The sequence below is a fragment of the Plectropomus leopardus genome, chromosome 1 (assembly GCF_008729295.1).
Source record: "Plectropomus leopardus isolate mb chromosome 1, YSFRI_Pleo_2.0, whole genome shotgun sequence".
NCBI lineage: Eukaryota > Metazoa > Chordata > Actinopteri > Perciformes > Serranidae > Plectropomus > Plectropomus leopardus.
In genome coordinates, this window is record NC_056463.1 from 8,864,818 (window position 1) to 8,880,599 (window position 15,782).

General features: G+C 38.8%; 1 protein-coding gene across 1 annotated transcript in view; it reads left to right on the top strand.

Annotated features, from left to right (window-relative positions):
• Positions 1 to 382: 382 nt before the first annotated feature.
• glceb (glucuronic acid epimerase b) overlaps positions 383 to 15,782 on the top strand; it is a 71,194-nt gene continuing 55,794 nt past the window's right edge. Inside the window, exon 1 of the mRNA XM_042491734.1 lies at positions 383 to 559. The gene's annotated coding sequence lies outside the window, so the exon portion shown is untranslated. The remainder of the gene's footprint in view (positions 560 to 15,782) is intronic.

A 15,782-nucleotide genomic window follows, 5' to 3' on the forward strand; every position in this document is an offset into this window, starting at 1 on the left:
AAAGAAACAACTATTATTTTTATTTATTTATTTATTTATTTTTGTGTTATTTTCACTGTGATACCATTCTATTTAATTTTACTTTAATCTGGTATATATTGATTTTATATGATTTATTATTTAATAAGATTAAATCCAATCATTTTATTTTGTTTTACTTTATTTTGTTAATTTAATTTACATTTTATTTTTGTTTTACTTTATTTTATTTGACTTGAATCTAATATTTATTTTTATTTTATTTCATTTAATTTCACACAGCGCACCAGCAAAACAAACCCTTGGCTCCAGCCGGCTAATTTGATTGGTTCTTTGATATCTCCGAGCTCCCGTCGTTTCTCGCGATACCGCAGATCCTTCCCAGTGAGGAGCAGATCTGTGCTGTAGTCAGTCGCTGTTGTGGCTGTGAAGCAGTACAGTCAGCCACTCTCTTCCGTTGAACCGTGATTCAGCCTGAGGTTAAACAGGACTCCTTTAAACTACCCCACCGACCGAAAACAACTACTTCTGGCGTCCTCTGAACAAACTCCCGCTCGTTCGGACACCTTTAATCCCGCAGGTAAGCTCGCTAACGTTACGTCTTGTTGGCTCCCTCCTGTCCAGACACTCGTATGCAGTGCTAGCTGATATTTCCACAGTTCAGTTTCACATCAGCGAAGCAACATTTAAATCCCACCAGTTTCCTTTTCTGTCACAACATAACCTCGTGAAACAGTTAACCGTTAAAAGTCTTGAATACAACCTTCAGCTGGTCGGTGTGTGTTAACGGTACCGGAGGGCGAGCAGAGGAACTTCAAAGCTCAGTGTTGACTCTGTCTCAGGAATGCAATACCCCTGTTAGCTTGTATGCTAACGATACATCTGCTTAGTATAAAGTAGCTGTTGGCTGGCTCACTAGCTAGCTGGCTAGGTCTATCTGCAAGAATAATATCAACATTTAACATGAAAGTCCTGTTGAAGAGGTTGTGGTGAGGTGTGTGAGCGAGGAAGCCATGACAGGGTTTTTTTTTTTTTTTTTGTGAATGGACCAAACTTAACTTGTGCCACCGGTTAGCTAACGTCCAGTCATCTGTTTTGGAGTTTTGCTGTTGGTTTCCAGTAAATATGTGTTTTCACTCGCAAGCCGTTGCAACAGAATAACTCCTTTTTATTGTTTATTCCTCCTGTCTAAGGGATAGTGTGTCTGTCTTATGTGCAGTAACTTCTCTTTCCTCAAACATCTTTCTCCCATCCGTGATATTTCCACCCACAAGCGCCACGCATCTGTGCAGCCTCTCTGTCCTGTTATTACACACTGAAGGTAAAGACCGCTTTGTGCTGCTGTGCGTCTGGGAACAGCAATCAGAGATGCGATGACAATTAATGTACTTTTTAATGGTCATTGAATGCACATCTTGAATTGTCAGTTTTGGTTACTTCCCAGCCGCTAAAAGCGTGCATTGTTAAGGATCAGCTGTAGTTGCATCAGACTATTTTTTAGGATACAGACTTTTAGTGTGTGTCTATGTGTATGATTCTTGAATGTACAGTAGTTATACAAAATGTACATACAAGCTTTAAGGTTCATTTATTGTCATTCATTGCATGTTGACACATGAAAGAACGAAACAAGTCACTCAGATCCAGCAGCTTAGGAAAGGGTAACAAAATCTAAATAACTTACTAAATAAATGAATAAAACAAGAAATGAAGAACATTATAGGGCTGTAGCAGTATACCCTAACACTGTATACTACTTTTTGAAATTTGGCAGTTATCATACATTGTATACTCTTTTCTTTACTGTGATGAGAAAAAAGCACCTGGATGGGGAATCTCACCTGTGAGGGCACGCTAGTCCTTTTCTCCTCGACTACCTGTCAGACTTTTTACGCATATTTCCATTAAAAAAAATTCAATGATTTAATTATAATAAGTGTTTGTTCAACAAAAAAATAGTTTTCATATCTTTTAAGGGCAGTGTAGCTGATATTTATGACAATTATCCTGTAATATTATATGCAGTGATGCTGTAAAACCATGATAATATTTGGGATGGTTAGCAAAAATGTCATACTGTTGAAACCCTCCATAAATACCAAATAATAACAAAGAAGAATTATGTTTAAGAAAAAAAAGAGAAAGAAAGAATATAGGAACTAGGGGCAATTTACAAAGGAGGGGGCACTGCATTCATCAAACTGTTTTGTACTAGTTACAATGTCTGAAATTATTAGCGATGAATAAACTGCACAGAGAGGTGTAATGGTTAATAAAAAAAGTGAAAAGAAAAGAGAGCTGTGGGAAAGTTGGTATTATAGGAATAGAAACGATGAATTGAGTTTGATGTATACGATAATAATGTTAATTGTTAATGTCCAGCAGTGAGAAAGGCATTGTACTTATAAAAGCCACGAACGAATGATCTCTTGTGGCGTTAAATGGTTAACCTTGTCAGTCTGTTGATGGAGGTGCTGCTATGATACAGAAAGGCATAAATGTGAGAGAGAAAAGACACAGATGGGTAATAAGCAGCTGACTTAGATTTTTCACAAAAACGACTTAAGTTTTATGGATGTGTGTGTGTTTAGTTGACTAATTGATAAAAATTTTGTTGCCCCTATGCTATAGTTGGCACCAGAAATACTACTAGTGGCTTAAACTTATATGATAATAATAATAATGTAAATAATAATAAAATAATTATTTAGTGCATTATTATATCGATTAACACATTCCAAAATCCAAACAAATGCAACAAATTAGTATTCTTAAAACATTTCTGATGAGTTCCTTTTTTATAAAACTGCAGATTTAGAAGGCCGTCTTGCATATAGTGATCGCGTTTTCACCCTAAGGAATGATGGTTAATCTTTCCCCTAAAAACAAAATATTGTTTTTCAGTCAATGTAAATTTTTAACTTTTTTAGTTGGTTGTTTGTCAGTTTTGTGAAGATACATTGAGCTGTTTTCATAATTGCTTTGGAGCAAAGTGCCACACATTTCAAGTGTCAAACAAATCCTTAGAGAGAGTATAAGCATATAATTTCCGGGTAACTTTCTAAACCCTAAATTAAATTTGTATTAAAATTTGTGCTCAGTTTTGATTGTTTATGACTGTTTTCTTTACCTTGACACTAGTCAAATAGTCTAAGTTTCAAAACATCTGTTTAAATGTCAGGGGAATTAGTCATTAGAGGGCATTTCTACTTATTCTATTCTCCTGCAGAACAGTGGAAAATTATTTTGCTACTCCTTAAAACCTGTCACTGTAAGATAAATACAATAGGTTTTGTATTTAAAGCCAGAAATTATTGGAGAATTATTTAGGGGCCGGTATAGATAATAGTAAATTTAGGAGTTTAAGAACGATTGACAACAATATATTAGCTGATAGAGGTTCTTTTAAAGTCTGAAACCCCATGTGTTTTGAGCTGATCAATCCCTAAATAGTTGTCAGTATGAAGTTGTGACCAAGATATGTTGTAAGCTGAGAACATTTTGCAATTGAAAAATGAAACTTTGTCACTGTTTTAAAAATGAGCACTCAAACCCTTGCTTTGGCATGTCTTTACTGTGGTGATACACAAGGACAAGACATCAGAGGCGAGAGAGGGAATGTGACCGTCCAAGGTCAAAGGCTCGAGGCTGGAATCGAACTCTCAAGCTAGCTTCAATTAAGTACGACTTAAGTTTGTACTGTGCACGCCGTCCATACATATTATTCCCAATTTATAAACATTGTTTTAAAGGAAGGCCCCTGTGGCATGAAAACGCACTTGGATGCAAATGAAAATAGCAACTGAAGGTGGACAGCAGTAGAGACATAATTTTTTTAATTTTGGTCTTACAGAGCTTATGTCCTCCACTGGTCTGCACATTGATCGGTTTAACTACTCCTCGGAAATCTGTGAAATTCTCTCAAGCGCGTGGTATTTAACGAGTGTCCCTTGGCGTCCTCAATGTTGTCTGCCCACACAACAAATAACCTAAAGTTCTTATGCTAATCACAGAGATCAGGTCAACTGAAAGAAGAGCGCAGAAACAGCTTTTATGGCTGGTTTTAGGAGGTCAGATTATCAACTATTGTTTTTCATTATATATTGCACTTTAGGTACTTTCGGCATAGCTGCTCTGATTTGGATTTACATATGTCAAACTACACCACAAGGCCTATACTGACTATTTTTTATGTTGTGAAATTAACGGTTGCAGGCAACAGAAAATACCTTAAATGTTGCACATTGTGCTGCAAGTAGCACGTTGAAGCATGTTAGCATGTTAACACTGATCACAAGTGCTGATGTATCTTTTCCCCCTCAATCATGTCTCGATGTGTTTTAAAGCAGAAAAATCATGTTCTCTTAGTGATCAGTTGAATTTAGGTAAAAGTTCTCAGGGACATGGAAAATGGTCATGTTTATTGCCAACCAGCCTGATTACATATATTGAGCTGTGTTGCATCGAAATCCATTGTAAGCTCACAACCTAAATAACGCAGTCTTTTTGCTTAATCACTGAGTTTATTTCAGCAATTGAAGCATTCTGGACTGTGGTCAAGACTAATAGTTGCCCCATTTAACAACCACATCAACCATATCATTTTATTCTGGTTGATGATGTTTACGAACCACTTTTTGGGTTGTTTAAAAACCCTTTTAGAGAAATTAAAGTCTGTCCGTGCGACACTTGATTTACTCTGTCAGATATACTGATTCTCCGTGCATTTGTAGAGGTCAAACAAGTAATCAGAGTGGTTATCAACGGCTGAGGCAGCTCCACCCAAATGAAAAGAGAAGCAAAAATCTTGAGTAGCAAAGCAGAGCTAAGGCTAGCAGAGAAAAGCATGTCAAAGGCATATATTTGTCAGAGTGGACTTGCGGGTGCGCCACACTTGAGAGTATGAAACACCGGCCAAGTACAGACAAATCATGGCACAAACTTTCAAACCATTTACTGAATCCTGAAATTAGGGGAAAAGAAAATATCTTTGTTAACACTTTTCACATTGTGTCTCACACATCCAAACATTGAAAAATTATTTTTCAGGGAGGAAATGAACTTCCTTGATAGTGAAATTGTGACGCTTTAACTTTTGGATACTAATTATGAGGAAAAAAATTTCCCTCCTGACTTTGTAAATGATAAATGTTGCTAATTTCCAATGATCAAAAATAAATGTAGGGTAGATAATGTGTAAATGAACTGTGGTTGAAAACTTCCCTCCATCCAACCTAGTGTGCCTAGATATTCCCTCTTTCCCCGCCTGGTGAAAGCTGAGCTGGATGACCGTTGGCTTTACCATAATTTTGCAAAGTTTCACTGATATCAGGTTGTTGCTAAAACTGCAAGACTGTAAACTTTCTGCATGGTTTCTTTTGCAACGTCACCCTATGCGCGCCATATCAGGAACCAGGATTGTAGAGGTGCATCAAGAAACAGGACCCGTTTCGGTCCTGTCTCATCTCTCAAAACCTCCAACTGAAAATCACATCACCTCAAGCGGTAACACAAGGCAGTTGCTGATTGAATATAAATCAAGATTAAATTACTTGCAACTGCCTATTCCTCTATAGTGTGTTTTCAGAAACATATTTTAAAAAGTCGTGTTATGAGAGCGAGCAATAGTTTGCTAACATGGCGCCGATGCCGTACTGCTTACCAGCATGGTGGAAAAGCGGGAGGGCTGAGATCAAACCGGTAAGAACTAAGACAGCACTGATTAAATTCAAACCAAGATTCTGTGAACTGATTTGCATATTTTGCACCTCAAATGTTACTAGAGGACAATGTTTTAGGCTTACAGTTTTATGTGGTTAATACGAGGATTGTTTGTATACCAGCCGGCCCTCCATTGTGTCCCGAACGCACAAGGATTCTGCATTACGTCCATTCGCCAAGCAGGAGCTTTTGGTTGGTCTGGTACGCCCAAAAGTGCAATTTGGTAGTTGGTAGGTATAACTACCTTACTGCGAGGCAAAAGCCAATGCACACAGTCCTTTTTCTCTGGTCTTGTAGCAGCAATCTCAAAAGGAATTGCATCTTTCAACTGATGTACTTTTATGCGAGGAAACTTCTTTATAAACAAAAGATGTGGTTGAAAACTCTCAGGAAGTGGCTATGAAGTTTCTTCAGCTTTCATGAAAAGTTAAAATGAAATATGGGAATGGAATTATTGTGAATGTGTTATTGCTATGCTCGTAATCTATGATATTATGGCTGCCACCAACTGTCAACTCTGGCAACCAACATTGATCCCTGGCAGCCAGCTGGCTACCATTTCTAAAAGTTGTTGTCAGGTGCTGTCTGTTGTCCTTTGATACTCTGAATTTACACCATGAACCAGAAAGGCAATGGATGTGAAGCGGATGCAAATTAGCTTTTCGCCTAGTGGAAAGTGGAAGTGGAAGACACTCACTTTTCACATGCCAAAAGTGAAGAGCCGTCATTTTCATGGCATGTTTTTTATGTTTGATATTGCTCTTTAATATGTTTTCTGCTCGCTGACGCCACACATTCATAGAGAAATGAAACACAATGATCTACGTCGTCGATGAACGGTGTCACTGGGAACCGTGCAAACAATCTAATGAGCAGTTCCTGTTGGATTGAGGTATCTTATTCACATTTTATATGCAAGCTACAGTGTTGTGGATGTGTAGTAATGACTGTTTTTGCATAAATACATTTTTACCTCACATTTATTTACACAGCTGGAGCTACACGTATGAAAAATGCCACCGTAACCCATTCTGCAGTTCACATCTCTTAAATGAAACACTTTCTCCTTTATGTAAAATACTGGCAATCATTATGCTTTATTTGTATATTTATGTAGATAGATATATGATAAAAAAAAATATGGTTTACGTGACACTTCAAATCATATTATAGTCATATCATGCCTTCTTTTACTGTTTTTACATCACTGTGGATAGTTTTTTTTTTTTTCCGTGGGCTTTCAATGTTTTGTTCTTTTTGTTATGTTTTGCTGTTGTTTTATAGTTTAAAGAGAAAATAACATTAATATTAAATTCCTCCAGTAAAATGTGGTGCTAATTTTGCAGCAGTAAATGTGTATAAAGTAAGCTTGTATTGATTGATTTAACCGTTTATTGCTTAAATTCTGGTTTGCGTGTTTTAAAGTGTGGTTTTGAAGAATCAGGCTGCTGCTTTAAACTACTTAACGGACTAAAGCTGCTTAAAACTAACTGTTGCGCCAGGGTGTTGCCAGACTGGCTGATGGGTATAACAAGTGGACAGAACTAGGTGTACAATTCATAAGAAAGAAGAATGGGAAGTTATAGTTTACTCTCTAGTTAGTTAGGTTTATGAGTTTTTACAGTAACCAGGCAGGGCGTCCAGACTCTTCCAACCAAAACCTTGTTTCATCGGAGTGCTTATTTGTACTATTTTTTTTGAAATGCGGGCAGACTGTAATAACACTAGGCTGAAGTTTGGCAAGCTTGCTCATATGGGCAGCTCTCACTCTATAATCAAAGCACAGGGTTGTGATAGAAACGCCCAGGAAAGAGAAACACACGATATATCTCTCTGCAAAAATTGTATATAAAGGTGAACACTGGAAATCGATTGTGTTCGTAACAATACTTTAATAGTAAGAAAAAAAACGTACAGCATCGCTCTGCAACCAATTCAGACCCAACAAAAAGCTTTGAAATCCATAAAATCTCAGCACCTGACAAAGTTATTCCTTTAGTCACTGGTATTGATCAACAGCTATACTATACACCCCTCTTAGATGTATTAAGGCCATTTCCAGCTGTGGTGCAATGTGTACCTTTTGAAAAGTCACACACCCCCACCCCCCCCCCCCCCCCCCCCCCCCAGCAGAAAACACCACGCAGCATGCTGGTGTTTTTTACCACTTTCAAATTACACTTATGTTTTACATGTTATTATATTATGGTTTCCACTGCCTATTTTAATGCATTTTTATGTTTGTGCATGATAATTTTCATAATTTATGACAGACACCATGCCAACAACCTCACACCCCAGAGGTTCACCGTCATGAGGTGAGGGAGACACTGTGCTCTTCACAGCTTTCTTGCGTCAGGTGAGAGGAGAGACACTGTCCTCTCTCTCGCCACGGAGCTTCAGTGTTACGTGAGAGAGAGCCCGGTTTGCGTCCGACAGCTTGACAGCTTTGTGACACTTTATAGTTTGTAAAGTGAAAAAAAAACCTCACAGTTTATCTGTTCAACAATCTGTCCTACGTGTCCTAAATTAGTCTGTCAAATTTCATTGTGCGTCTGAAATAATAAGTGTCCTCATTATGGAGGATGTTAACTTCACCTGCTCTGTGCTGCAGGCAGAGCTCCACTCGGGATGACTGCGGGAGGCTCACGTGTTTGCGTTCCGGTGCTGCTCACACCGACACAGAAATGGCTCAACTCAGTCAATAAACCTGTTAATAACCGTTGAGTAAAATGATCATTCCTGTCACTGTGAGTGTGACAGGAGAAGCAGCAGCATCACAAACCCTAAAATGGCATTTATTCCCTCTGCAAAAAGAAAAAAAGAATATCCAAATGCCTAAATTGAAAAGAGAATACCTACCCAATTGAATAATATTGAATAGCCGAATATTTGGGTCAAGCTCTATAAAGTATATCACTTTAGCATTCCTTTTAGTAAGTATGAATGCAAACAAAACCAGCCCTTGAAGGTATGTAGTTCTCGGGGGGGGGGGGGGGAGGGGGGGGGGGGGCTCCCCATGGGCAATTCTGCTCAGGGAGTCCCCAGACCTGTTGGGGTCCACAAACACCCATAGTCACACAGCGTGATAGATGCGGCTCTGATCACTGAGCAGTTTGTTGTTTTGTTTAGTGTCTTTGGAGTCTGCTTGCACAATTTCACCAAATCTCTTTGGTTGTATGGTACTTCACGGAAGTCACAGTTCTAAACCCATATTTCCCCATTCAGTTTGTCATCTCTAGCAAATATTAAATATGGGGCCCTATCTTGTGCTATCTGCTGAATTTGGCAGAGTGCAGTTTTATGTCGCTGTGCTTTGATTTATTGTTGATGTGTGTCCTTCCAAAGCCATTTCAGTCTCTTCTCTGATGAGTGCCCTTAATCAGCACATTCCCCAACACTGCACAAAACAGTCAAGTGTCCTTGTGGCTGAAGTTCTCTCTTCTTGTTTGAAATGCGTGGTTCGTTTAAGAAATTGAAGCATAGGACAGAAAGCTGTGAAATGGTAACATTGTTTTCTATTGAACTTCACAGATTTTTACCTCTTTCTGTTGCAATCTCACTGCAGAGTGGGAGCAAAGTAGAAACCAGATACGCAACTCGTAGCACGCCCAGTCCTTTTAAGTGCACTGTTACAATTATGAGCCTTACACCTGTGACAGTTGCTTCTTCACCTGCTCTCTTAATTAGGCAGTTTCCCGTAAAATAATGCCATCCCTGTTATTGCACTGTTATGCCCAAGCTTTTTGCCAAGTAAACATGTTTGCCTGAACAAGAACCAGCAGCAGAAAGATCCAAGTCTAGGCATGATTACATATTTAAATGTGTGCTTAAAAAAGTGTAATTCTCTATCTATTATTGCCATCGAATTAAACATTTTGGATTATGAAACTTTCATCCTTATCTGAGCAAGCAAAGCAAATGTAACATTTATTTTCTTCTGTGTTTACAAGACCTCTTTTTGGAGTGTGTTTATCATCTTAATTAAGCTATAAAGGAAAGGTCTGTGCGAGGCTGACTCTTTTCTCACACTTTTGAGGCTTTCCCATCTGTTTTCTACCAGCAGCCCAAAAAGAGATAATGCTGCCAAATATTATTAGCAGGAGGCATTTAAATATTTAACATTATATTTGTTATTATTGTTCTGCGGTGTCCTCAGCATTCAGTTTTAAGTCAAGAGTTCTATCCTGAATGTGCTAACATGTATGGATTTTTCACATCTGTATGCTCCCCACACTGACCAAATAATCTTGACTTAAACTTACTGGCTTTTTCTTTGCTCCAGTTTGGTAATAATGCATTGGGAGAAGTTAACTGAAATGTTTGGGTGGCAGGTAAGGTTGGGCAGAAATACTATACCATGAGACAATGGGGATTTTTTGAAGTGTACACATTTCATAATAATGTTTTTGTCGTGGTAGCTATCCCCTTGATATCTCTGTATTAAGAGTCCTTTATTATCTTTGTTTTAGGCCATTGTGGTTGATTTTGTATATCAGTGAGGAGGACTGCTTTATTGCAATGCTTTGGGGGATTTTGGCATTGGTATGATGTAGTATTTGACAGGTTATTCACAGGATCAGTTAAAAACAGACTTTCACATCAGGCTATTTTATCGTTTTCTTTATTGAAACCCTCAGCCTAGAATTAGTTGCAGAATGACTTGAAACTCAAGGAGCTAGTGTTGTTTAATGACTCGTGTACCCCTTTTCTGCCAAAATTATTGCGGGCATGCAGGTTTTTCAAACATGGGTAAACCTGCTAAATATCATCAATAGACTGCGTGCCCACTGCCAATGAACCAACCTCTGCGTCACACAAGTCTGCCTTTCTGTAAGCTGGTGTGTCGCTTGTTTTGTTGGTGTGTTCATGCGACGTCAAAGACAGGTAGGAAAACAGGTAAACAGTAGACAGCAGCAGGAACAGAGGTCTTTAAAAACGTTTCAGTAATTTTATCTCTTAGTTATTCAGTATTTCTTTCAGACTCGGTGCAAATGTATTTGGATTGGTGTTTTAGCTGCTTAGGAGAAGACGGATGGTAAATAGTGATGGCGCGTAGTTGCATCCTGGCAGTTAAGGAGCTGAACTTAGTGTGTTCACCAGGGTGTCCATCAATGCCGATAAGAGCTGGAGGCGATAAAAACCTGTGTCTACTGCTGAGTCATTTGACCTGGGTGTTAATGCAGATTGTACGCCTTCCCATTGCATTAAAAAGCAAGATGTTAGCAGGTTTTTTGTGCAGTGGTAATGAGGCCATAGATAGTTCTCTTTTAATGCAAATTTTAATGCCTGGCCAGATCTCCCTTGAAAAAGCGATTCTTAATCTCAAAGGGACCAACCTGGTTAAATAAAGGTTCAACAAAAAATAAAAAATTAAAGAAAAGATAGCAGCTCTACTGTTAATTCGGGCTCCATGTTTCTCAGGAAAAGTGTTTTTTCTCTATTGCATTTCTTGTCATCTCCTATTGTTGATATTATTTTACAATACTGCTTTCTTCTTTATTCTTCAACTAATTTACCTCCAGTTCAGTAACATTTACACAATTTTACCGGTGCTTACAGCAGGGTTTCCCTCATTCATTTAGTTTTGGCGGCCTGCCATGATTGAAACATATGCCACCATGAATAGATTTCCTATTTAAGGAGCTGGGCGGTTCATTAGGAGCCCGTTTGAAAAATATATAGCTCTTGGTTTTTTGATGACAACAGTTAATTGACAATTGATTAATTAGTTGTAAAGAATTTAATCAAACTTTTTAATTTGATCCATCAATCAATAGGTTATGCAATGCTGTCAAAGTATATGCAGTATATTTCTGTGAGTTAGATTGAGGAAAAACACATAAATTATTTGTTGTTTTTTTAAACAAAACTAAATAATTAGTTAAAGTAGTAGTAAAAAATTTAACTAATAATCAATTGACAAAAGTTCACTGATTGAGATTGCTCGGCTGTTTCACTGTGGTGAATTCGGTTTGCCAGTTTGCTCGATAGCCAACAGTCGTTTCGGGTGCATCAGGTCACCTAGATACATGGCTGTATAATGGCAGGGAAAACCCTGAATATCTGTGGTAGAGCTAAATTCTACATTTACAGTAACGCTAGAAAAGCTACAGGCCAGCGTTGTGTCCGCCTCCCACGTAACTGGGACCAAAGATTGCACACTCTTTGTTGCCTGACCTCGCAGATAGCTTGGTGGATTTGACAGTTGTGTGTTCTTGAAATGAATGGTTCAGAAAGAGTGTCCTCTTCAAACTGCCGCGTCAGGGACAAATTATGAACACTCATTCTAAGTATGCAACTTGCCAAAGCAAATCGTCATTGAGATTGCATACCTGAATCGAGATAGTGAGCTTTAAACCATTTAATTATGCAGCCTTACTTTTGATACTCCTTTTCTTGCTGAAGTTGTTCTCTTCAGATGAGTCATTTTTTCCCTGCTCCTAACATCCCATCGTCTAGAATGGAAGCTGCTGTCTTGTGTATGTTGCTCCTTTGAGACCCTTTATTGCCGTGATTCACTTCAATAGCATGCTGAGTGGATGCTGGATATTGATGAAACAGACTAGTTTTATATCCACGTTACACCAAGGACCTTTGTGCAGATGGTTTTCTCCTCTTAGCAGGGGCCTGACCCATCTGGGGCTCTTGAGTTGTCCCTATGATCTGTGCAGGGAGTTTCCCAAATCTACAGAATGTTTGCAGTAACAAGAAAGAAAGTGATGTAATTTTCTTACCAAATGACTTTAAAATGTTTGTGAAGTATGACAATTTTAAAAGTATGAAAAAGATTGTATTATTTTATATATAAAATCATAATCTTAGCAGTAGACTTTAAAACTTGCAATGCAAATTTCTCTCGCTTGACCTAACACTTAATACTCACTGAGCTAAAAGAGCTACACGCAACTCTTACAAAACAAGCCATCTTCACGACCCAGTTGTATGGTGTTCTCCAAGATGCAGTGAATGGTCTTTTGCATTTTAACTTGTACAATGTTTTAGGGTGACCGCATTTTCAAATATGAAGCAAACAAGGCTGTCTGTGTATGTCTTCGCATGGCATGCTCGACTCGCGCAAAGACAGACACAAGCAGAGCAGAGCGAAGTCTTGGAGAGTAGAGTAGACCCTGAAATTGGAATTGCCAGGAAGTACAGCGTTTTTTTTCTGTGGAGACAAAACACCGTCTCATCGGGTCACATTGGGCAATAAAAATGTGGCAGACCGGCATATTACAATTAGTTTTAAGTTTTAAATCATCTTTTCTTGGCTCATTGTTCTGAGCTGGCTTGCAGGACACAATTGCTCTATGATTGCAAACATGGCATTTGGCACAATGACTTTATAATCAACCCTGTTGATTGCCTCTGTAGACTGTCAATGTTAGCTCTTCTTTATATCTATGAAGACTCAAAAGTTCACAACCCAACAAGCTCATCATAATAGCTGCTTTTGTTGTTTTTTTTTTTCTAGCCTTCATTCTGTGTTCATTTTTGGCAGTGGGGTGAGGGGGTCGGATGAGTCCAGCTCTCTGTGGGACACTGCTGTTGTAAACCGTTGCACCGTGACCCTCACAGTACAGCCAACCATGGCCTGCTTCAAAGGCAACACGCAGACAGCTTATGTCTGCATACTTTGGAGCCATAACCCTCCCCCAGGCACGTTCCTCTAGACCCCTCCTCTGCACTAAATACCAACCACCCCTACAACAAAAGAGAGTGGCCTCGGTTGCACCCAGGCACACAGACAACAGATATGGACCCATGCTCCCGTCTCATTATTCACCATACTTTTTGGCTTTCAGTGAACAAGTCTTTCAGAAAAAAGGGTCTAACATTGGTTTTGTATTGTGGGTGCAGCCAGGATTAAGAGCTGGTAGGTCCAAACAGTCTTTCCATGGAACTGTAGCACTCTACGGGGAGCAAGATCTTCTGGTTGGCTGGCTCATGATTATGTGTGGAGTGCTTGTGCGTTTGCCTTCTGTCCTATCTGTCGCAGTACCCGAACTCAAGAACCCCACCGCCCTAACCCCGTCGTTCTCATGGCTTAGCAACACATTTAAGCCAACAATATAGTTCTGTTCTTTCCAGACACAACGGTCTCTGGCGGCAGTCTCAGTGTCTATTCATTGACAGTGAATAGAAATGCTACAGCGTTGTCTCTCAGCTTCTTTTCTGTGCAACCAAAGTTACTTATGCTTGTTGAGTTATACTGACAAGTTGAATGATTCTCACTCCTTTTTTTTACTACAGACTTTCTTTACTATTCACTTGTCCAAACCATTAGTCTGTAAAGGAACTTAGGTTAAAAACTTAATTACACATATGGCAGGTTGGTCTACTCTGTTCCTGGTTGTTTTTGTTTGTTCCAATAGTTTATTGACTGTTTGTTGGGCAGTGGGGTGTTATTGCTGCTTTGGATTTATTATATTTTTAAAGTAAAATTTCTGTATTTTTCTACCTGGGTTTTATTTTCAAATTATGGCCACTGTGACTAGAAGTCATGCGATCTGTGGAGCGCCACCTCTGCCGTAGAGATGATGGAAACCTGGACTTTGGCAAAAAAACACATGTTTGGGCAGTGTCCTATTTTTCATATCCTTATACCTTCCTGAAATTTCACCAGTGTATACGGTATACAGTTGTATAAGTGTGGGGACAGTAAATCTGCTACTTACTTTCTGCTTTCCAAATAAATACACAATAGAATCCCACTAAATGCCAAGAAAATTAATATTCTCACCAACAGAGAAATTCAGCTGTGCACAAGGCTTAATTGCCTTGTTATTTCACCATAAAACACACTTTTTTCAAACTTGACAGAAACAAAATAAAACTCACCCAAACCGTCTTGGTTACTCTTGCTAATAATCTAATTAATAAGTCCACTGATCCAACAATCACAGGCTCTGGTTTAATCATATAAATCCTATAATATCTCCAAGAACAAACCCAGACAAGACAAAAAGCAAGGAGTACATACCAAAACATCTAGAAGGCCTTTTATGAAGATGCAGCTGCAGAAAGTGTTGAGTTTGGGGTATTTTTTGATTAATATTGAGAGAATTCATCATAGGGCTTTAACAAGTCAGAAAATCGATCCTCAGGAAATTAAACTGCGACAATTTTAATAGTCGGTTAATGGTTTGAGCCATTTTTCAAGTACAAATGCCAAACATTCTCTGGTTCTAGCCTCTCATATATGAAGACTTTCTGCTTTTCTCTGTCTTATATGACAATAAGAACATTTTTCCTTTTTTGACTGTTGGTCAGACAAAACAAGTTTAAGACCATGATGATAGAAATATTTTTCACTAATACTCCTGTCAGTCATGTGAAGATTTAAAATAGGAGCAGAGGAGTAAACGTCTCCAAACAACAGTGACTCCTGCATTATGTAGGAGCTACAAAATTACTGAACACTTGCACGTTTGAGCAGTTGACCGTGATGTCTGCACGGCTCAGTTGAGGACGGTCACAGTCTTGCTTTGGCCCTGCTCCCATGCTAAAAAAGTGTGAGATGCACCCTACTGTGATCATTTTATTTTTGTTTATTTTGACACAACAGGAAAGAAGTAGAGGGACAATTTAAGCCTTCAAATATTATATGTTTGAAGGAGTTCATCCAGTCTGATAATTGAGGCACGTAGTGACTGAAATTTGTGTAGTGAAATGTCTCTGGGCTGCCATTTTACTTCCCTCTCATAAGAGCCATCCACTCTTACTACCCAATGTGGATAAAGGATGTCTTAGTTAATTGTTTTAATAGCCATCTTTACAACTTAACACCCTCCAATATTGCAAAAGCGGGAGACTGTGAAGCTCTCTCATCTTCCCTGAACAAAATTAGCCTTCCACGACCCTCCTTCGCTATGCCTCTGTGACATTCACACATGATTAGGCTTGCAAATGAAGTTTTCCTTCTTTTAAGGTAGGAGGCGCGACCTTGGCCCCAGAGACCTGTTAAGTCTTTATTGGATTGGCTGGACATATTAAGCCAGGAGGATGTCCCAGCTGTGTTATGCAGCAGTCAATGCTCCTGCATCATCAGCACTTGTTTTAGTTTTTCTTCATGGCTCGTT